The sequence below is a fragment of the Hibiscus syriacus genome, unplaced genomic scaffold (genome assembly GCF_006381635.1).
Source record: "Hibiscus syriacus cultivar Baekdansim isolate YM2019G1 unplaced genomic scaffold, ASM638163v2 tig00110483_pilon, whole genome shotgun sequence".
Taxonomy (NCBI): domain Eukaryota; kingdom Viridiplantae; phylum Streptophyta; class Magnoliopsida; order Malvales; family Malvaceae; genus Hibiscus; species Hibiscus syriacus.
The window spans coordinates 585,885-610,600 of record NW_024062759.1 but is presented as its reverse complement, the minus strand read 5'-3'; the positions used below and the strand labels follow the sequence as shown (position 1 = coordinate 610,600).

General features: G+C 39.3%; 1 pseudogene; it reads right to left on the bottom strand.

The window, feature by feature from the left end:
- Positions 1-1,655: 1,655 nt before the first annotated feature.
- LOC120129193 lies at positions 1,656-3,115 on the bottom strand (annotated as a pseudogene).
- Between the last annotated feature and the right edge of the window lie 21,601 nt (positions 3,116-24,716).

The window sequence follows — 24,716 nt, the reverse complement described above, 5'->3', positions numbered from 1 at the left end:
CTTATAGCCACGAATATGATTACATCTACAAATCAGTGGCGGATGCATTAAGACACATAAGGTCAAGTGCATCCCATTATTTTGGAAAAGTGATTAAATTTAACTTAATGTGTTGAGAAAAAAAAAGAAAAAAATACAAATTTTGCATACCTATTATTTTTAAGAAAAGAAAATTAAAATTTTGTACCACATTCTTAACTTTCTAGATCCGTCACTGCTACAAATACTGGACTCATTCATTCACCTCAAAAGACAAACAAAACATACAAGTTTATTCCATCACTTAAACTCAAGGTGTACTTGTGTGCATTATATCTATTTATCAACCACCACCGCCGCCTCCACAGCCACCGCCGCTGCCGCAGCCAGCACCAGTATTGCGTCCTCCGATACTACGTCGCTTACGTCGGTTTTGGCCAGGTTCAGGTTCAGGGCAGTCGGCACAAGCAAATATGAATATTGAGATGACCGATAGGAAAATAGCAATAACAGAGAGAAAAACTATTAAGCCCCCAGAGCTTTGAAGCTGAAAGGAAGCCTCATCTTCACCAATAAAACTAAATTCTCTCGCCATGCTTGTTTGAATTCCATTTCCAGTTTACAATTTCTTATATACTGCAACTTCCATAGTGTTTGCCAATATATTTTCTATTTAAATTTCTAAATCGTCTATGTCTAGATGTACTATTTAATGAAAAAAATAATGTCATTTTCTTTTACCAGGTCAGCATAATATTAAATATATATTGTATAGCATGATTTGAAAAAAATATCAAAATAATAATGACAGGATAAATTATAATCTGCAAAGAAATGGGATTCAAATGCTAAAGTTCAACTTATGTTACAATGGTCATATTTTTCTAGTAAAGATGGAAATCAAAGTTGAACTTTAGCATTTGAATCTCGTTTCCTAGCAGATTCTAATTTATCATGTCATTTTTATTTTGATTTTTCATAATATATACTATTTAACATATTTAATATTATCTCTGACTTGATAAAGAAAATAATATTGATTTCTACCGTCTTTAGAAAATGATAAAATCATTTTGTAATTATCATTATATTTATTTTTATGGTAGTGTTGATAGTATCAATGTTATTTATCTTTCACCAACAATAATGATATTTATTTGTATATTTTATTTTTCGAGTTTTTTTTTGGCACATTTGTATGCTACTATAGTCGAAATGGAGCATATAAATCAAAGCCTTAATTATTTTTCATTAATAATTATCGATTAGTCTTTAGCAATGATCACCATTTAAGCTCTTTCAGTTTCTTCTTTCTTTCCTTCTTCCTGTATAAAATATACATATTCTCAGTTTTGTTAAAATAAGTACACATATGGTATCCGACTCCAATATTGGAGAAAATGACTAAACCCTAGAGATTTATAAGTAAGTTGGGATGAGGGTTATATTTCCCCAAGTTGTAAAAGCCAAAGAACAATCCATCAAAGTAAGTTGTAAAATCAGCTTGAATTTATAAGTAATAAAATGAGTTGGAATTGAGATTTTGCTATTCAATATATCATCCGACATCCATGATATCTTGAAATATAACAATAATCTTCCTTTACTTGCTGGATTATTGTTCACTCTGTTTTTGTTGTTTGACTTATATACAGACCAACTCAAACAGTGTAGCACTACAGCAACAGAGTATCACGAAGCTGAGATGTAATAGAAAGTTCATGATTATCCTCCTGATAAACCCTAGAGACCACCATCAACCATGTATCTTCATCAATGGCATTTCCTTTTGCTAGACTATTCAAAACCCTCAACAATAACTTTATGTCCTCTCCCTGACACAACCCAGAAACAAATTTATGTATACTTACAGAATGTGGCACGTAGCCCTTGAAAATCATTTCGTCAAAAATGAATGATGCTTTCTCCAACTGCAATCCACCGCAAAGCCCGTCAAAAAGCGTCCGATAGGACACAACATCAGGCTTACACCCCTGTCTCGGTATGCCTTCAAATAAATCATCATTTGCTTCACTCCATTTCCCATCTTTGCATAACATGTCAATTAACATGTTGAAAGTAATAACATTTGGTTTACACCCTTTATCTGGCATTTCTTTAAGCACTCTATAAGCCGATTCGAAATATTTCACCTCACAAAACTGGTTGATCATCACGTTGTATGTTGTTGTGTCTGGTTGAATCCCATTTGAATCCATCTCCTCAAAGACCCCGAATGCCTCATCCTGCCTCCCAGCCTTGAAAAGCCCACTAAGTAGATTATTGTATATAACTGAAGTCAATCCGATTTTTTTTTGTGATCAGTTCATCCTTAATCCTAAAAGCCAAAGTCAACTCACCAATCCTACAAAGTCCTCCAATCATCACCTCATAAACGAAGGTAGTAGCATGTACGTTGTAAATCATACCCATGTCTTCTTTCAACTTAAACGCTTCATTTATCTTCAGCTCCATGCAGAGTGCATTAGACGTCCCAAATGTCACACTATCTGGCTTCAGACCTCTCCTTTGCATTTCATCAAACAGGTTCCATGCATCGTCTAAATGCCCGTTTAAACAGCAGGCATTGATCAATATATTATAAGTACAAGTATCCGGGCGGGCGTATTTTTCCATACGCGAAAACACTTCCTTCATTTCATCAAACTTTCGGCTCAACAGGTGCACATGCAACAACGAGTTCATAGACTTTACTGTCCTTGGGCAACGATATTGAGGCATTTCGTCGAACAGTTTCAATTCACGTTCGTATAACTTGGCCCGGCCTTAGAACTTCATGACATTGCAAAAAATGATATCCTCTGGAACTATCCGCGTGTCGTTTTTGAGTCGGTGAAGAACATGCTCCATTTCTTCGAACATTCTGAAGCGGCCGAGCTTGGTGATGATGAGATCATAGGAAAGGAGGGCGTAGCGGAAGGGTTTGCCGATAGGTTCGAGGTCTGGGTTTGGGTTTTCGAAAAGGTTTAAGGCTAGGGTTGGGTCTTTTTGGCTGCAGAGAAGAGAGGAGAGCCTAAACGGAGATATGGGTTTTGAAATTTTCATGTTTTTGCTTTGCCTTGTTACGGTTGAGTCGATTTTATTTGCATATCTTTCCTTCTGCCTTGCTTTCCGGTTTTGGAGTTAGGTTTGTTTGGCGCCATGGATTTTATCTTCCATTTATTTGTTAAAGAATTAGAGCTAAAAAAAATACAAATGGTACAAGAGGCCCTTGTACTTGTCCAAAAAAATGAATGTGACCTTTGATGTTTTTTTGTATTCAATACGACCCTCAAACTTATGAAAAGAATATAATATAACCGTTTGACAAAGAATGAGATATACATAAGTGTATGAATAAACTAAAAATGTTTTATTTGTTTATAAAGCATCCATACATATATTTGTATATGCATATAGCATATATTTTTTGTCAATGAAAGAACAAATACTTCTCACTTGTCCTAATTTAAATGATCGAAGACGAATGGTAGCCAACATCCACCGATCTCCGCCTCAGCCAGATTTGTAAGCAATCTTCTTTTTCAAAAAGATGACATTGTATCAGACTTGAATCAAGTAAAAGATGAGCATCCAAACATTGAGAGTCAGGGGCTTTACGGTTTTTGTTAATTATGTTAGTAAGAGGATTCATGTTTCTTCTCTAAAGGAAGTGTTTAAGGCGTACGGGAATGTGCTGGATGTGTTCATTACGTATAAGAGTTTGAAAAGAAAATCAGTGGGTTTCACTTTTGCTTTTGTTAGGTTCAGAAATAGATTCGAAGCAAACCTGGCGGTTAGGAGAGCGGATGAAAAGATGGTTGACGATTTTAAGATCAGAGTTTTTCATGAGAAGATTTATGATAGTCTTAGCAAGAAGGTAGAAGTGGTTAGTAGTCTCAAAAATGTTTGCAAGCCAGCTTTTAGGGAGGCTAGGTCGTTCAAAGAGATTGAGGGTGGTGTGTTACCAAAAGGTGGGAAGCCAGTTCTGAAGTCTGTTGGCCAGCAGGTTGGGTATCATAGTGGTTCTACTGTAGTGGTTCATGTTTTGGTTGAAGATGATAGTGTTGCTTGTTCATCATCAAACCCTGAGGTGGGTATCAAGAGTTTGTTATCCCTAAAGAGGAGCTTTCTGTTATGGAAGACGGCTATCGGATAGAGCAAAATCGCAACTGATAATTTGAGAAAATAAAAATGAAGATAAAAGAGACACAAAATTTACGTGGAAAACCCCTAAATAATATAGGGTAAAAACCACGGGCAACGGTAGAAGAATTTCACTATGAGAAAAATAGGAATTACAACCTCTCTCGATCTACTAAGGAGAATACAATGATAATTCTCTCTTGATAAAAAGGAGAAAACAACTCTCAAGAAGCTCTCTAAATTCTCTCTAGTATTAGAAGAAAGCTAGAATGCTTTGGGATGGTTTTTAAGCTAAATGAGCTAGGGTATTTATAGTTGAAGCTTAATGACTAATCTTGAAAATACCCTAAAGTACAATGACTAAATGTGAGATTATACCTTGTACCTTCATGTTGCTTACGTCTCTGACAGGCCACAAGGGGATCGACACCAGGTAAATTTATCAGCATTGATCGCCTTCGTCATGAAATCTGCTATATTGTCTTTGGTATGGATCTTCTGCACATCTACCGTCCCTTCTTCTACCTTTTCACGAATAAAATGGTATTGAACTCGTATGTGTTTTGTCCTTGAATGAAATGCTGGATTCCTTTCTAGATGCAAGGAACTTTGACTGTCACAAAACAGAGAGACATACTCTTGATTGTGCCCAAGCTCCTCCAATAGCATCTTCAACCAAATTGCTTCTTTATTGGCTTGTGTAGCTGCTACATATTCTGCTTCTGTTGTGGATGTAGCCACAACTGAATGCAATTTTGAAACCCAACTTACAGCTCCACCAGCAACTTTGAACACATATCCTGTTGTAGATTTGCTTTTATCTAAATCACCTGCATAATCAGAATTGACATACCCATTGATAAATAAGTTTGATCCTCCGTAACATAATGCAACATTTGAGGTCCCTTTGATGTATCTCAGGATCCTCTTCACTGTATTCCAATGCTCTTTGCCTAGATTCTCCATGTACCGACTAACCACTCCCACTGCTTGTGCAATGTCTGGTCTTGTGCATATCATAGCGAACATTAAACTTCCCACTGTTGATGCATACGGTACTTGAGACATCTCCATCCTCTCTTGTTCACTGCTAGGACTCATACTGGAGGATAACTTTAAGTTAATAGGAAGAGGGGTAGAAATTGGCTTACAATCTTGCATGTTGAATCGTGACAAGATCTTCTTCAAGTAATTCTTTTGTGAAAGCCAAATCTTCCTATTACTTATGTCTCGGAGAATTTGCATCCCTAGAATCTTGTTTGCTGATCCCAAGTCCTTCATTTCAAATTCCCTAGCCAGTTGTGCCTTCAATTCTTCAATATGATCTTTGTTGGGTCCTGCAACCAACATGTCATCTACATACAACAGCAATATAACAAAATCGTTATCACCAGACCTCTTGAAATAAGCACAAGGGTCTGCGTTAAGTCTGTTGTATCCAAGGCACATAATGAAGGAATCAAATCTCTTATACCAACACCTCGGCGCCTGCTTTAGACCATATAGAGATTTGTTCAACTTGCAAACCAAGTTATTCTTTTCTTTTTCTTCAAAACCTTCAGGCTGGAGCATGTAAATCTCTTCTTCAAGATTTCCATGAAGAAAAGCTATTTTAACATCTAGTTGCTCTAGATGTAAGTTCAATGTAGCACACATTGGAAAAACTACTCGAACTGTTGTTAGTCGAACCACAGGAGAAAATATTTCATTGAAATCAATACCTTCTTTTTGAGCATATCCTTTAACCACCAGTCTTGCACGATACCTCTCTACTTGATCGTCACCATTTCGCTTGATTTTGAAGACCCATTTGTTACCAATTGCCTTCTTTTCTTGTGGTAGTGGCATAAGGTCCCATGTATTATTCTTATAAAGGGCTTCAATTTCTTCTTGCATCGCCATCATCCACAGTGAAGCATCTGAGCTGTTTATTACCTTCTGGTATGTTGATGGCTCCCCGTCCTCTGTTAAAAGGCAGTATGCAATATTACCTTCTATAACATAATCCGAGTGCCAATTGGGATGTCTTCTCACACGATCTGATTGACGAGTTGTTGGAGCTTCAGAACTCTCTGGTTCTTGTTCATCATGTGTTGGTTCTGCTTCAGAAGAATCTCCTTGTTCAAACTCTTTTTCCACATGTATCTGTATAGTATCTGCGTAGTCTCTGACTTTTCAGCGCTACCATCTTCTTCTTTTCTTTGTAGCTTATCTTCTACAAAGATAACATCCCTGCTAATGATCACTTTGTAGGCAGTGGGATCCCACAAACGATACCCCTTTACTCCATCAACATACCCCAAGAATTTGCATTTTCTGGATTTTGGATCCAACTTTGAAATTTCTTGGGAGTTGTACATCACGTACACTATACTTCCAAATACATGAAGGTTTGAATAATCAGTTGGTTTACCAGTCCACATCTCCATTGATGTCTTCAACTCTATTGCAGTTGATGGAGCTTGATTCACCAAATAACAGGCGGTATTGACTACTTCTGTCCAGAATGATTTTTCTAGGCCTGCATCCCTCAACATTGCTCTTGTTCTTTCTAACAAGGTTCTGTTCATCCACTCTGCCACTCCATTTTGTTGAGGAGTGTTCGCCACTGTGAACTGTCTTTTGATGCATTCTTTCCTGCAAAAGTCATCAAATTATTCACTTGTGCATTCTCCTCCATTATCTATTCTGAAACACTTGATTTTATTTCCAGAATCAAGTTCCACCCAAGCTTTGAAGTTTTTGAAAGTTGAAAAAATATTGGACTTCGTCTTAATAGGGTACACCCAACATCTCCTGGAGTAGTCATCAATAAATGAGACAAAATATTTTGCTCTGCCTAGGGATGTAACTGGTGCTTGCCATACGTCAGAGTGAACCAGTTCTAGAACACTTTTGCCTCTAGAATTTGATGTGTTGAATTTCAACCGGTGCTGCTTACTTGTTATGCAATGCTCACATAAAGTAAGTGATACCTTTGTTAAGCATGGAAGTAGCTTTTGCTCCACAAGGACTTTCATTCCTTGTTCTGACATGTTTCCAAGTTTATGATTCCATAGCATTGCAGAATCTGAACTACATGAGGCAACAGAGGCTTCTGCTTCTAGCAAAGTTTCTCCCTTCAGCATGTATAAGTTTGCAGCTATCTTTTCGCCTTTCAGCACCACAAGCGCTCCACGAAACACCATCATGATTCATTTCTGTGTTTCAATCTTGCTTGCATTATTATCCAACAATCCGTAGGATAATAAATTTTTCTTCAGGCCTTTCACGTGTCTCACATCTCGAACAATTTTAATTGTTCCATCATACATCTTCAATTTGATAGTCCCCACGCCAACGATCTCTAAGGCATGATCATTGTAACTATACACAGATCCTCCTGAGACAGGTTCATATTGATGGAACCATTCTCTTCTTGAGGTCATGTGATATGTTGCTCCTGAATCAATGAGCCATATATCTGCAAATCTTTTTCTTCCTTCCACGGTGGTTGACGCTTCACAGCATAGAGCATCTCCATCATCTGAAGTGTTTAAGGTATTACCTTGTGGATTGGAGTTTTTATTTAGACTCCAACAATCCTTCTTCAAGTGACCCTTCTTGCCACAATTGTAGCACTTTAAATTCTTCTTGCTCCTCGACTTCGATCTACCATGTTTGTGACTGCTGCTTTGGCCACGTTCTGTTGACCTCCCTCTCATCGTTGTCAATGCTTCTGCTTGTTGCAGATTTACTTGTATGTCTTCCTTGTTCTTGCACCGATTTTCTTCTTGGAGAACAGCAGCTGCAACGTCATCGAAGACTAGACTGGTGACATTACTGTTTGTCAAGTTGATGATGATTTGATCATACGAATCAGGTAGACTTTGAAGTAGAAGTTCAGCACGTTCTTATTCTCCTATTGTACATCTTAAGGATGTAAGCTGAGAAAATAATGTGTTAAGTGTGTTTAAGTGCTCCGTCACTGAAGTAGATTCTCGCATACGGAGAGTGTACAATTTCCTCTTAAGGAAAATTTTATTGTGCAACGATGTGGCCTCGTACAATTTGGTGAGATGATCCCATATCTCCTTAGCTATCTTCTTTTCTTTGATGCTTGACAATACTTCATTTGCTAATGCTAGATGAAAGTTTGCCATAGCATTCCTGTCCATTTCGATCCATTTGTTGTCATCTGTAAAATCTACCGGCTTTTCACTGATAGCTGCTAGACATCCGTCTTTCCTCAGGATGGCCTTCATCTTCAATTTCCACAATGAGAAATTTCTCCCATTAAATTTTTCAATATCAAATTTCGTTGCCATAGCTTCTATTACGGATAGCTCCCACTATTTCACTATCCTGAATAGTTCTCTAGAACCTTCAAAGAATGGGTAATACTTTCTTACTTTCTTATGTTGGAGGATCCACCTTTTGGTGGCAACCACAAAGACAATAAGCAGATATTACACACTCTAATCTAGCTCTGAAACCAATTGTTGCGGAAGACGGCTATCGGATAGAGCAAAATCGTAACTGATAATTTGAGAAAATAAAAATGAAGATAAAAGAGACACAAAATTTACGTGGAAAATCCTTAAATAATATAGGGTAAAAACCACGGGCAACGGTAGAAGAATTTCACTATGAGAAAAATAGGAATTACAACCTCTCTCGATCTACCAAGGAGAATACAATGATAATTCTCTCTTGATAAAAAGGAGAAAACAACTCTCAAGAAACTCTCTAAATTCTCTCTAATATTAGAAGAAAGCTAGAATGCTTTGAGATGGTTTTTAAGCTAAATGAGCTAGGGTATTTATAGTTGAAGCTTAATGACTAATCTTGAAAATACCCTAAAGTACAATGACTAAATGTGAGATTGTACCTTTACCATTTTTTCAATAATTAACACTTCTTTTGACAATTCCACCATTCGGTGGAATTATATATTTTTTTTCTAGCTTTCGGTACAAGTTGGCACCGATTTTCAACACTTTCATGGAGGGATAAGTGTTTGGTGGGCAAAGTTAAGAACGAGTTTACATTATTAATATTCTATCAGCTTTCAGAGCTGATGGCTTGGATGTGAAGGTTAGCATTTGACATGACACGTTCAAGATCTTCCTTTTCAAGACTGTCAACGACCGGCTGGCTTGTTGGATGAAAAGAGATGATTGGATTCGTCTCTGGTTTGATGAGTTGGAGTTGTTGGAGGGCTTTGAAAATAAGCTTAAAATAAATGTACGGGTGTCTTTGAAAGATGTTCCTCTTACCATTTGGAGTGATAAATTTTTCAACGATATTGGATGCTTGTGGGGAAGAGTTGTCATGTTAGATAAAGATACTTCCGAGCGAGATAGATTAGATGTTGCTAGAATCTTTTGGAAGTTTAATCCGAATCATCTATTCCAGATAAAATCTCCATTATTTTTAATGGTCGTTTATTCACCATTAAAGTCCAAACCGAAGTTTTGAAGGAGGTTAGAGCTGTTTTTGATGGAGCCATGGCGGATGGTGGAGCTTCGTGTGCGGTAGTTGAAGAAGGAACAAACTTTCCTTCCTTCGAGGTAGTGGGTGCGACAGGTAGTGGTCTCGAGGGGGGAACTGTCGAGCAGGAACAGGGAGTGTTGGTGTGTCAGAGGCATGATTCTGGCAAAGGCTTTTTGGAAGGTGGGTGGGAGCATGTAGATATTCTCGAGGGCTGTAGGGTTACGTCTGAAGCAGGGCTTCACGAAGCTACTTCCTCTTCTTATTATGGGCTTGGTTAGCAGCCTGTGTTGGATGAAAATGCTGGGCTAATTGGTATTAATAGGGATCCGATTATTGCTTGGGCGACCCAATCTTTCTCCATCAGCTCAAGTATCGTTGAAGAGCCTTTTGTTGAGATGTCTTCTCCCCAGGTTGTGGCTGAGGTTCACTCAGCTGCTATTTGTGATACTAGCTCTGGGCTTTCACACAAGGGGAATAAAATCCCGCTGTCTGCGAGTGTTGATAGTTTCTCAAAGTCATGCTTGCTGGGAGCGAGTCGTTGTAGCCTTAAACTGTCGTCTAGACTTAAATATGGGAAGAGGAAAAAGCTTCCTCTTAATGGTAGGAGACTCTAGAGGTTGCTGATTGTTTGGGGATGGAGTTTACTGGGCTGTATAGCGTTTCGTTACAAAGGTTGGGAGCTTTTGTGAAATCTGGTTAGTGTTGTCTTTGTTTTTGTGTACTATCTGCTTGTGAAGGTGGTTGTTCTGTTTTGAACACTAGGTTTTCAGTTTAGTTTGGGTTGGCCGAGGGTTTGGATTTTCTGTTAAGAGTAGACATGTTCGTATGACTTGATCTGATCCTTTGGACTTTGGGTTTTTGGTCTGATTAGATGCAGGTTGGGGACTGGACATTTCTTCCTTTGACCACTGATGTTTCCAGTAGCGATCGTTTTTGTGTGCTTACGAAAGCTTCGTTTGTGGGGTGATTATTTCTGTTTCTGGTGCTGTGCTTTGTTGGCCTGGGTTAGCTGGGTAGTCTTGATATGCTTTTGTCCTCTGGATGTTTGCTTCTGCCCTTGGCCGAGGTTTACGTGCTCCAAGTCCTTCCTTATACTTTGGATCCGTCTCAGCAAGGGAGTTTCGATTTGTATAATTGCCCGGCGTCGTTCAAGATCTGGTTGTTGTCGTTGTATAGTTTGAGGTGTTGGGTCATTCCGTTGGTTTTGCTGTCTGTGGTCATTCCCCTATTTAGTTTCTTTTTATGGTTTATCTAGGAAGGCTTTGTTGGTTTGTTAGGGGGATTGTTTTAGGACTGGGGAATCAATTGTGTGTTGTAAGTCTTTGTGTTTTTAGTCCCTTACCACTTCAAGATACACTCTTTTTTTTTCACTTGGGATTAGAAAAGTTTTTTAACGAGATTCTTGAGGTGATGTACTTTATAATTCTTTTAAATACAAAGTACCATCTTTTCAAAAAAAAAATACTTCTCACTTGTAATTATCTTATAATAATTACAAATAATTGCTAAAGAACATAAAAATAAATCATAATCAATTCCGATCGAATTTGATACAATTAACTTTTAGATAATTATTGTTTACACTATTAATTTTTTTAATTATTTTTTTATATGATAAATATTTTATCTAAAATTTTAATGTGATCCACTCATAGTAATAAAAATAAATTATATTAGATACTATTAAATTTGAAATCATGATTGTTTTTAATTATTTTAATTATCATATAGAACTTTAATTTTATATATATATTTAGTTCCTAGAACTGTGTTCAACCTCACCCAACTTACCCTACTAGATTTGTCCAATAATAGCTTAGAGGGTACCCTGCCAAATCATGTCACTCGGTTGCAGTATCTAGAAGTCCTTTTGTTGTCTAATAACCTTAAAAGTGGTGCAGTTCCGCCATGGTTATTCTCTTTGCCATCCTTGACAACCTTAGATCTCAGCTATAATAAACTTACAAGTCCAATCCACCAATTTGAGAATCATAATTCAGTTCTAGACATTGATTTGAGTTTTAATAACATTCATGGTCCGATACCTCTTCTCTTTTTGCTCTTAATTCCCTCCTTTAATCTGCAATTGGACTTCACTTGTGGTTCTCGACTTGTCTAAGAACAGCTTCAGTGGAACTATTCCAGAATGTCTCGGAAACTTCAGCTATGGTCTCCAATTCATAAATTTGCAGATGAACAACTTTCATTGCAAGATCCCAGATTTTTTCACCAATAAAATGATGACAAATCTTCTTCTAAGTGACAATCAACTGGATGGATCACTGCCTCTATTTGTAGTTCCTTGGATGTTCTAAACTTGGGGAACAACAAGTTGACTGATAGGTTCCCCCATCGGTTAGCTTAACTCCCAGAACTTCAAATCTTATCCTGAGATAAAATAGAATCCGTGGCTCAATATTGATGCAGGGGATCCGAGACAGATGATGTTGAGCTGTCAGATTGCACGTTGATGGCGCTGAGATACCATGAGTTGGCAGATCAGCGCAAAGGCGGGAATTGATTGTGACATGTTCCTCATTGGGGTCGTTTTGAGTATGTTTCAGTCTTTTGGCCATAACTTTGGCTACAGGTGTCAGAATCGCGCATAAGACCCCAATCCGGAATGCTCTTTTTGGCCATAACTTTGGCCATGTGACCTTTTTTTCAACCTCAAATTCTGCCGTTTTCCCCTCCGGATCACTAGATTTAGTTATTTTTACTATTTATGGTAATATTTCGATTGTTAATTAGGAAGTCAATTTAAATCCGATTTAGGCCGGATTTTTGGGAGATTGCTTATTTTATTTCGAATTTCAATTTAGAGTGATTTTCGGGATTTTGCTATTTTTGGCAAAATTCGAATAAAGACGATTTTTGGCTATAACAGTTCGGCTTGTGGACTGCTTTTTGGAGGTTTTTGATTTTATAATATTTTATTAAACCCTAGAGACTTTTTTCTCTGGTTTTTGGGCGAATTTTCTCTTGTGAATCGTCTGTCGGAGCTAGCCTACAGGATAATCACTATTCTATTTGCGTCAGTTGGTGTCAGAGCTTCAACATCTTCTTGGGAAATTTCACCAGTTTCAATGGCTGGAGGTCGTGGTCGTGGTCGTCGTGAGCAGGTTCCGAATGAGGAAGCCCAACGCCGTGATCGCAGCGTTCAGGATGTGATGATTGCGGATTTGCAGAGGCAAGTCGCAGAATTAACCCAGCGCCTGGCGGCGCAGGATTTCGAGGATCGTGAGGTCTCTGATCACGATACCAATTCCACTTTCAAAAACCCATATCACAATCGCGCAAGATTCTGGGAGCACCGTGGTCGGGAGGAGCGTCATGGAGACCTCGGTTTTCGGGTCGATCTCCCTGAGTTTTCTGGTACGTTATAGGCCGAGGGATTCGTGGATTGGATTAATGAAGTGGAGCGTATTTTTGAATATAAGGAAGTCCCCGATCGTGTGAAAGTGAAACAGATCGCCATCAAACTCAAGGGCAGAGCATCTGCGTGGTGGGAACAGTTACGACGTTCACGAGAAAGATAGGGCAAAGCCAAGATCACTGATTGGGAGAAGATGAAAAAGAAGATGAAGGGTCACTTCCTTCCCTTCGGCTACACGCAAACCTTATTTCAGCGACTTCATGCGTTGAGGCAGGGCGCGCGATCAGTCGATGATTACACGGAGGAGTTTTACCAATTGGTCGCCCGGAACGATTTATCTGAGACGGAGGAGCAGATGGTGGCGCGATATTTGGGGGGTTTACGCCAGCCCTTGCAAGATGTCCTCAGCCTTCATTCATTGTGGAGTGTTTCGGAAGCATACCAGCGTGCACTTGCTGTTGAAAAATAGCAAAACAGGAGACCAGTGATCAGGAGCGATCACAACAGTCGACCAGTTCGCCCTCAGGAGTCCCGTCCTGCTCAGCAGCCACCGCAGGGTAATTCTAACCCTACTATTAGATGTTTTCGTTGTGGTGAACAAGGGCATAGGGCGACTGATTGCAGGAAGCCTGCTAGTCAAAAGGGCAAAAATTTGTTGATTGAGGAAAACGTGGAAGACGAGACTGAGGAGATTGGCGAACCCGTGTATGACGATGATGAGACTGATGATGTGCTGTATGGAGATGGTCATGAGACTCTGGTCGTTCGCAAGAGTCTACTTACCCCCAAGGGCGATTCAGGGGACGATTGGTTGAGAACCAATATTTTCCACACGACTTGCACAGTTGCAGATAAAGTCTGCAAAATGATCATTGACAGCGGCTGTTGTGAGAATGTAATGTCCGAGGAGGTTGTCCAGAAATTGCAGTTGAAGAGGGACCGTCATCCTAAGCCAACAAGTTGTCATGGCTAAATAAAGACAGTGAGGTAACAGTTGATAGGCGATGCCTCGTGTCTTTTTCAATTGGTAGAAAATATTTTGATAATGCCTGGTGTGATGTTGTGTCTATGGATGCGTGTCATAAATTGTTGGGTCGACCTTGGTAATATGATCGTAGTGTCATTCATGATGGACGGAAGAATACATATTCCCTTAGCATCAAGGGAAAAAAGATTGTGTTGGCACCCCGGCGGGAAAGACTTACTCCTACCCCAGTAACCTATAATACTAATCTGCTTTCTATGTCCAGGTTTTTAGATGAGATTGAGCATGGCGGCGTGGTCTATGCCTTGCTACCTTGCGAGAACAATGCAGTAGACGTGGATACAGATTTACCAGTAGAGGTGCAGCAGCTGCTAGCAGAATTCTCTAACTTGATGCCAGAGGATCTTCCTCCTGGACTACCACCTATGAGGGATATTCAGCATCAAATTGACCTTGTTCCTGGGTCAAGTTTGCCAAATCGACCAGCATATCGCCTCAGTCCCAAGGAGGCCGAAGAGTTGCAGCGACAGGTGGAAGAGTTGTTGGAGAGGGGCTATATCCGAGAGAGTATGAGCCCATGTGCAGTCCCTGCTCTGTTAGTGCCAAAGAAAGATGGTTCTTGGCGTATGTGTGTTGACAGCCGAGCGATCAACAAAATTACAGTGAAGTACCGGTTTCCAATTCCCCGTCTAGATGATATGTTGGATCAGCTATCTGGTTCTAAGGTCTTCTCAAAAATTGACCTTAAGAGCGGTTACCACCAAATCAGAATAAGGCCTGGAGATGAGTGGAAGACGGCGTTTAAAACGCCACAAGGGTTGTATGAGTGGATGGTCATGCCTTTTGGGTTATCCAATGCGCCCAGTACGTTCATGAGATTTATGCATCAGGTCTTGCGGCCTTTTATGGGGATATTTGTTGTAGTTTACTTCGATGATATCCTCGTTTATAGTCCGACATGGACTTCACACTTCGATCACCTCCGTGCTGTTTTTGAGATGCTGAAAACGGAGTGCTTGTTTGTCAATCAAAAGAAGTGTTCTTTCTTCACTACTTCTGTGACTTTTCTTGGTTTTGTTGTGTCTACTGATGGTGTTCATGTAGATCAGTCAAAGATAGATGCAGTCTTGGAGTGGCCCAGACCAAGAACCTTACATGACATCCGAAGTTTCCATGGCTTGGCGTCTTTTTACCGCCGATTCATTAGAAATTTCAGTACTCTAATCGCCCCTATCACAGAGTGCCTCAAGGGGCATGATTTCCAGTGGTCTGAGGAGGCAGAGGCCAGTTTTCAACTGGTCAAGCAGAAGATGACCGAGGCTCCAGTTTTGGCACTTCCAGATTTTGACAAAGTGTTCGAGGTAAATTGTGATGCATCTGGCGTTGGCATTGGTGGTGTTCTGAGTCAAGCAGGTCGTCCGGTTGCTTTTTTCAGTGAGAAGCTATCGGGATCAAAGAAAAATTATTCCACTTATGATCTGGAGTTCTATGCCATAGTTCAGTCCCTGAAGCATTGGCGTCACTACCTAGTACAGAAGGAGTTTATTCTGTTTACCGATCATGAGGCCTTGAAGTACATCAATGGCCAACACAAGCTGAGTAGACGTCATGCCAAGTGGGTAGCATACTTGCAAGAATTCACTTTTACGCTGAGGCACCAAGCAGGGAGTTTGAACCGCGTCGCAGATGCCCTGAGCCGTCGTACCTTACTTCTCACCACCATGAGTACTAAAGTTGCAGGATTTGAGACCTTCACAGATATGTATGCAGCTGATCCTTCCTTTGGAAGGATATTTCAGGAGGTAACTGAGGGTCACCGTCATGATTTTGTTTTGCATAATGGGTATCTGTTTCGTGGATTACAATTATGCATTCCAGATTGTTCATTGAGGCAGCAAATTACAAGTGAACTCCATAATGAGGGACACTTTGGCCGAGATAAGACATTGGCCCTTATCTCTTCTGAATTTTATTGGCCCAAGTTGACTAGTGATGTGGCCCATTATGTGGACCGTTGTTATGTGTGCCAGCGGTCTAAGGGAATTCTCACCAATACGGGATTGTACACTCCCTTACCTGTTCCTGAAGCTCCTTGGTTCGATATCAGCATGGATTTTGTACTAGGCTTACCCCGCACCCAAAGGGCCTCTGATTCTATCTTTGTTGTGGTTGATAGGTTTTCCAAGATGTCTCATTTTGTAGCTTGCAGAAAGACTATGGATGCTGACCGGATTGCCCATCTCTATTTCAAGGAGATTGTGCGTTTACATGGTGTTCCTCGATCCATCACTTCAGATCATGATACTAAGTTCATCAGTCATTTCTGGAAGAGCCTGTGGGGGAAACTGGGAACGCAGTTGAATTTCAGTAGCGCCTACCACCCCCAGACGGATGGCCAGACTGAGGTGGTGAACCGAAGTTTGGGAAACCTTTTGAGGTGTTTGGCAGGAACGAAGCCGAAGCAGTGGGATTTGGCATTGCCTCAGGCAGAATTTGCCTACAACAGATCAAAAAACAGAACCACAAGTTTAAGCCCATTTGAGATTGTCTATGGTCAGAACCCATCCGGGGTGTTGGACTTAGCCCCTATTCCACATATAGGACGTTTCAGTCCTAAAGCAGATGAGATGGCAAAGTATCTTCGGGGTATCCATAAGCAGGTGAAACAGACCATTCATGAGAGCAATACCAAGTACAAGACTCGGGTCGACAATCATCGTCGTCAGGTACTTTTTGATGTTGGTGATTTTGTTTGGGCTGTATTAACTCGTGATCGTTTTCCTGTTGGTGAGTATAATAAGCTTAAGGATCGGAAGATTGGACCTTGTGAGGTCGTGCAGAAGATCAATGATAATGCTTATAGGTTGCGACTTCCCAGTCACTTGAAGACTTCTGATGTCTTTAATGTGAAGCACCTGAGTCATTGTTTTGTGGATCCTGATGACACTACTCTGAACTCGAGGACGAGTTCTTTCCAACCCGGGGTGACTGATGCAGGGGGATCCGAGACAGATGATGCTGAGCTGTCAGATTGCACGTTGATGGCGCTGAGATACCATGAGTTGGCAGATCAGCGCAAAGGCGGGAATTAATTGTGACATGTTCCTCATTGGGGTCGTTTTGAGTATGTTTCAGTCTTTTGGCCATAACTTTGGCTACAGGTGTCAGAATCGCGCATAAGACCCCAATCCGGAAAGCTCTTTTTGACATGCACGTTCTCCACATTGAGCTACGCTCTATGTGACCTTTTTTTCAACCTCAAATTCTGCCGTTTTCCCCTCCGGATCACTAGATTTAGTTATTTTTTACTATTTATGGTAATATTTCGATTGTTAATTAGGAATTCAATTTAAATCCGATTTAGGCCGGATTTTTGGGAGATTGCTTATTTTATTTCGAATTTCAATTTAGAGTGATTTTCGGGATTTTGCTATTTTTGGAAAAATTCGAATAAAGACGATTTTTGGCTATAACAGTTCGGCTTGTGGACTGCTTTTTGGAGGTTTTTGATTTTATAATATTTTATTAAACCCTAGAGACTTTTTTCTCTGATTTTTGGGCGAATTTTCTCTTGTGAATCGTCTGTCGGAGCTAGCCTACAGAATAATCACTATTCTGTCTGCGTCAAATATCAAATTCCATGGCTTCAACCAACTTCTCCTCATTGCAGATCGTTGATTTCAGTCGGAACGAACTCACTGGTTGCCTGCAAATTTGTTCCATAATTTGAGAGCAATGAAAGATGCACCCAAAGAGAAACTTCCAGGATCGTTTATATACAAGACAACTGGTCAAGCTCCATACGCCTGTGATTACTACCAAAGTCCGGTGAATATTACAATGAAACGATTAGAGCTTGAGTTCGTGAAAACCTGGGATATTTTAGCAGCCATGGATTTTTCAATCAACTTATTCAGTGGACAAATTCCCCATGAGCTAGGAGAACTTATTTCCCTGCAAGTGCTAAACTTCTCTCACAACTTCACCGGTAAGATACCTTCATCTTCTGGAAATATGGTAGTGCTTGAATCGATGGATCTCTCATTAAACAAGCTCACCGTTGGAATTCCTTCAGAATTGACGAATCTTACGTTTCTAGAAGTGTTGGATCTTTCAAGCAACGAGCTTACCAGACCGATTCCAAAGGGGAATCTTACCAGACTGATTCCAAAGGGGAATCAATTAAGTACATTCGATAATGTTTCATACACGGTACAGCAGTAACTTGGGATTATGTGGCTTCCATTGTCAAGGCAATGCAGCAACGTTGGAGGAACACCACCACCTGCACCGATGGGCATGGAAGACGAAGGGTTTGGAATACCTTTTATCTGGAAAGTTGTAAATTGTAATGATGGGATATGGGAATGAACAGTTCTGAGATTATGCTTTGGTTACATCGTTTTCGAAACGGGAAACCATGGTGGATTGTGAGAATAGCTGTGCAATACAAGTTCCCTAAGTGGATTAAGAACCGAAACAGAGTAGCACATCCAAACTGATTGTCCTATTCCGATGTTATCGGAGTTAGAATCAAAATGACTCCAATGTTTCAAGTTGTGTTTTGTAGGAAACTTGAGGAGCATTCATTGAATATCTGAATGGTTGTAACAAGCCGTTTTTAGTGCTCATGTTTTCTTGGATTATATATCAATGCTTTATTTTAACATGATGACTCAATTATTTTCATGGTGAAAGAAGAAATAATTAAACATCTGTGGATAATAAGTGTTGATGCGATTCTAAAAGCAGAAGGTTGATCTTTACCGGAAAAAAATACTTGTGAGGTAAAGTGAACTTTGCCTGAGTCTTGATATTTGTAAGATCTCAAGTGTTGAAACGAAATGTTTTTGGTCGTCTTCATCCATAAAATTCGTTTATTTTTGTTAGATACAAAATTAATGCTTTATTTTAGCATTTCTTGTTAAGCTATTTGTTCCACCAACTATTTATATTGTTTTTGACGGAACCATTTTCGGGAGGGTCCGAAATTGGGCTTCGACTTGAATTAAACGAATTGGAATCGCCATCGATCTTTTATTTTAAAATAAATGGGTAGATCAGATATCTTATTTCTTACATGACTTGCGTCTTACCAGTGATATGTCGGATTCGGGAGTTGGTTACAGTCAAGGAAGGGTTAGCACCCTTGAACTGCCCTTTCGGTACTATGTAATTTCCTGTTGTCTTTAATTAAGAAAATGTTAGTTTAAATTAAAATGTAAAAATAACGATCCAAATTACTTACCTTAGATTATTTTAAAGATGTATCCTTACAAAAGTCAAGAAATGTGTTAGGAAAAAAAGAAAGTAAATAAAATAGAGAAAGAATAAGGAAAGGATAAGGAAAATAAATAAATAGAAATAGAAATAGAAATAAAACATAAAACATAAAACATAAAACAATAAATAAAATGATAATAAACTATATACATTCAATAAATCAAAAAAAAAGAAAAAGAAAAAAAGAGGAAAAAAATATGCACATATACAATATAATGTAAAACAAATAATCAAATAAAAAAAATAACTAAAATATACATAGTAATAAACGCATGGAAATATTAAAGCTATATATTTACATAATGATAAAGTATAGTAGAGATATAAAATGTATATATAACTATATAGATTAAAATAAAAAGGTAATTATAATAAATAAATAAATAAATAAATAAATATAGATAAATAAAAATACACTATTTAAATAAAAAATAGGAAATAAAAGAAATTAATAATGAAACATGAAAGGACCGAATTGAATGGAAAACGGAAGTGGGGATTGATTTTAGGAGAAATTGAGGGTGACAATGGAAGAATTAAAGATAGGGGGACCAAAACACGAATTCTCCCCTTTTATGTTCAAAACACGCGGGTTGAGGCTGGTATGGGTTGGGTCGGTTTTACTATAAATATTAATTTTTTAAAGCTTCGTTTCATCTCCTCGCTCGCCAAAACACCCCTCCCCTCTTTCAAAATGCTCTCCCTTGTTCATCTGAATGATGAACATGTCGCCGCGTGTTTCCAGAAAATCGGTGGTGAAGCCCTCATTTTTTCATCGATAGAAAGCCCAAACCTCCCTCAATACGAAAATAAAAGTAATTTTTAAAAAAACATCTCGGCAAAGCGTAGATCTAGGATGAAAACTTCGACCACATCCCCCTCATTTCATCGGTGGTGGGCTTTAAAACTCAAGAACAACAACATGCAAGCACATAATGAATCAAAAAGATAAAAATGATACCTTTGTTCTTATTTCTTCTTTCGAAAAAAAAAACCTTTACAAACGTTTCGAACTCTCTGCGTATTTCTTGTGGATTTTTGTAATATGCGTGTGTAATCTCCGGTAAATATTGTGTCCTTTGTGTGGCTAGTTGTGTGTCTATTTATAATACAAAAAAAGCCCTATTTTTTAGCATTTGATCCCAAGTGAAACTCGGTTTTATTGGTTGATGAGAGTCCTAATATGATTATTCTTGGTTGTTTGTTGGTGATGCATACGAGATCTTTACGTGCTGTTGGTGGTTGTCGAGAAATCCGGTGACAGTTGTGTGCGTGGCCAGAGGAGTGAGGCGTGGGGACTTCGAGTGCTTGGGGCGTGTTGTAGCGTCGTACGAGTGATGGGGGTTAGGGTTCTAGAAACCCTAACCTACTTGGGTTCTTGGATACTGGGTTGGGCCATGTGCATGCTTGGGTTTTGTTGGGCCATGTGTAACGGGATGTTTGATGGGGCCTGTGACATATAGAATAGCTGTATGTAAATGTGTGTATGGCATATGTAATAAATTATTATATAATATAATCTATAATGTAAATACACTATATAATGTAACGACATTAAAGGACATATATTATATAATGGGACAAAATTTGGTGTCTTTAGTTTCCCCTCTTTGCTCATTATCGTGTAACGAAAATAGAGCAAATATTAAAAGACACAAATTTTGGCCATATCGAATACCCTCTGTTACAGAGTTGAGATCCGATATTAAAATTGATTTGTCAATTTGAATTAAAATGACTCTCTCATCGTGAGGTTGAGTCGAAACTGGGAAACTCTGAGTACAAAATTCTTTGTCGTGAAGTTGAAATCAAACTCAAAGCTTTGACCAATAGCTCATGGATCATCTTCTGGCTCAAGATACTTCGTCGTGAAGGTGAAACTTGTCCTGAAGACTTCGGTATTGTTGTGTCACAGATGACTCCTTCGTCGTGAAGTTGGTTCAATATGTTTGTGAAGTTGGAATCGTATATGGCCCCTCCGTCGTGAAGTTGAGCATTGGAATTGGACATCCTTCGTTGTGAAGTTGAAATTGACTCTGAAACTGGAAAGTTTATTGATAGCCAGTCGCCCCTTCGCTGTGAAGTTGAGCTTGTGTTGTCTCGAGTCTAATATCATTCGCTATGAAGTTAAAATTGACTCTGAATAAAAAAGTTATTTGTTGACAGTGAGTCACCCCTTCGCTGTGAAGTTGAGCTTGCGTTGTCTTGAGTCCAATATCCTTCGCTGTGAAGTTGAATTTAACTCTAAAAATGGAAAACCCCTTCGTCGTGAAGTTGAGCCTCAAATGGCACGATATCCTCTGTCGTGGAGTTGAAATCGTGGATGTGTGGGTACGATATCCTCCGTCGTGGAGTTGAAATCGCGGATGGCCCCTTCGTCGTGAAGTTGAGCCTTGACTTGAATATCCTTCGTCGTGAAGTTGAACTCCATTGTGGGTGGACACGATTCCCTTCGTCGTGAAGTTGAAACCGTGGATGACCCATTCGTTGTAAAGTTTGGCTTTGAGTCAGATATAATTCGTCGTGAAGTTGAAATCTATTCCTGAGCAGATTGTGTCGTTTTGAGTCCAATATCCTTTGCTTCGAAGTTGAAATTGACTCTAGATAAAACCTGTAAAGATATGCATATATGTGAAGTTATTGATGCAATGCTCTTAGGTATGCCTAAAATGCATATGCAACATATGTTATTCTGGGCTCTGGAGAGAAATCTCGATCTCCGGTTGCCTATCGTGTTGACTCTTGATTTTGGAATCTGGAAGTTCTGATTCCCGATCTTGAATTCTTCAAATGTGTAAATATGATGTTCTTTGTTTCTTGATTTGGGAAATGATTTCTCGACCATCTCAAGTATGTACCTGAGCCTTGATCGGCTTTCGGGTACCTGTACTTTTCAATGAATCTTTGTATAGTAATAAACGATTATCTTTTGCATAAGTAAATAAATTATTATGTTTAAGTTCAATCCGAGATGCTCAAAAGGAACTGATTTAGAGAAAAGATTATCTTTATTCATAAGGGAAAAAAGAACAAATAATATATGACAAACATTTTGGAAAATGAATACATGATGAAGTGTGTATGAATGTCTTAGATCTTGATAATGTGGGAACTTTTGAGCTGAAGGCCGTTAGGTGACCTTGAACGCAGCCTTTGCCAAGGGATCTTCAAAAATGCGACAACATTCTGGAGAGTGCAACCTTTTTCCGACTTGTTGAGTTTGTAGAAGATTCAGATGCCAGGATGTTTCCACTGGATTTCTTGAATCATCCAAATCGCCTTTTCTGGTTTTCAAATTGGACCCATCATTGGTTGCAAGACACCCTTTGCGGGTTTTCATCTTGAACCCACCTTATTTTCTTTTTCTTTTTGTTCATTTTTCTCTTTTTCATTTTTTTTTTCAATTTAGGGCGCCCTTTCGGGTTTTCACCTTAAACGTTTTTCTTTTTAGTTTTTTTTTCAACTTAAGACGCTCTCTCGAGTTTTTATCCTAAGCGAAGTATTTCTTGACTGCATCCGAGTTGATGGGATGTGGCAGTTCAAGTCCGTCCATTTCAGCCATGACAAGGGCTCCTCAGGAGAAGACATTTTTCACGACATAAGGTCCTTCCCAATTTGGCGTCCATTTTCCTCGGAAATCTTTCTGGACTGGCCAAATTCTCTTTAGCACCAGATCTCCTTCACGGAATATTCTCGGGCGCACCTTTTTATCATGTGCTCGAATCATTCGTTTCTAATAGACTTGACCATGATGAATGGCTTTTAGTCTCTTTTCATCTATCAGGTTTAGTTGATCGTATCTGGATTGCACCCATTCTGCATCATCCAATTTGACTTCTGTTAAGACCCGGAGTGACGGAATCTCTACTTCAATGGGCAGCACTGCTTCCATTCCATAAGCTAATGAAAATGGAGTTGCCCCAGTCGAGGTTCATACCGAGATTCGGTAAGCGAACAAAGCAAAAGGCAACTTCTCATGCCAGTCTTTGTAAGTTTCAGTTGTTTTCTCCACTATCTTCTTAATGTTTTTGTTTACTGCTTCTACTACTCCGTTCATCTTTGATCTGTAAGCAGTAGAATTGTGATGCTTTATGTTAACTATTCACAAGCAGCATCCATCATCTTGTTGTTCAAGTTTGTAGCATTGTCGGTTATGATCTTTTCAGGTAGACCATACCGACATATGATCTCTTTCTTCATAAACTTGAAAATAGTGGATTGAGTGACACTGGCATACGACACAGCCTCTACCCATTTCGTGAAATAATCAATCACTACGAGAATAAAATGGTGACCATTTGAAGCCTTCGGATGGATTTGCTCGATAACATCCATGCCCCACACAGAGAAAGGCCATGGTCACGTCATCACATGAAGTGGATGAGGTGGAACATTGATCTTGTCTCCGTAAATTTGACACTTATGACATCTTCTGGCATAGTTGATGCAGTCACTTTCTAGTGTGGACCAAAAGTATCCGCATATCATTATTTGTCTTGACATCATATGTTCATTTGCATGTGTTATGCAAACCCCATCATGTACTTATTCCTCTATCATTTTTGCCTCTTCAGCATCGATGCACCTTAAAAGGACTTGATTATGGCTTTTCTTGTACAAGACCTCCCCGTCAAGGACGTATCCAGCTGTCATCCTTCTAATGGTTCTTTTATCGGTTTCGGTTGCTTCCTCTGGATAACTTTGATTTTTGATAAATCGTAGAATGTCGTAGTACCAAGGCTTAGTGTCTTTCACTTCTTAAATTTGGTAGCAATGAGCTGGGTACTCATATGAGTGCATGTCAATTGGCATCATCTCAGATTCCTCGCCAGTCTTGAATGCGGCTGCCAAGGTAGCTAAAGCATCAACCATTTGATTGTCTTCTCTTGGCACATAGTGGAAGATGACTTCATCAAACTCTTTAAGCAGATCTAGTATTAGCTTCCGGTGTTCCATCAACTTTGCATCCTTGGGTTCCCATTCTCCACGGAGCTGATAGATTGCTAATGCCAAATATTCGTATATCCGCAAGGTCTTTATGTTTTTCCCCAGTGCAGCTCGAATTCCCAAGACACATGCTTCATACTCTTTCATGTTATTGGTGCAATCGAAGTTCAGCCTACTGGTAAATGGGTAGTGATTCCCTTCTGGAGAGATTAGGATTGCCTCGATGTCATGTCCTAATGCATTTGATGCACCATCAAAATGCATTCTCCAGGAACTGTCTGTTGAAGTACTTGCTTCTTCTAAGGATATAGCCATCAAGTCTTCGTCTGGGAAATTAAAGTCCAATGGATCATAATTCTCATTGGTTCTACTTGCCAAGAACTCCGATATGGCACTTTATTTTATTGCTTTCTGGGTCACGTACTCGATGTCAAATTCAGACAAGAGCATCTGCCACCGGGCTAACCTTCCAGATAGAACCGGTACACCCATCATGCACTTTAAAGGATTTAACTTGGAAATCAG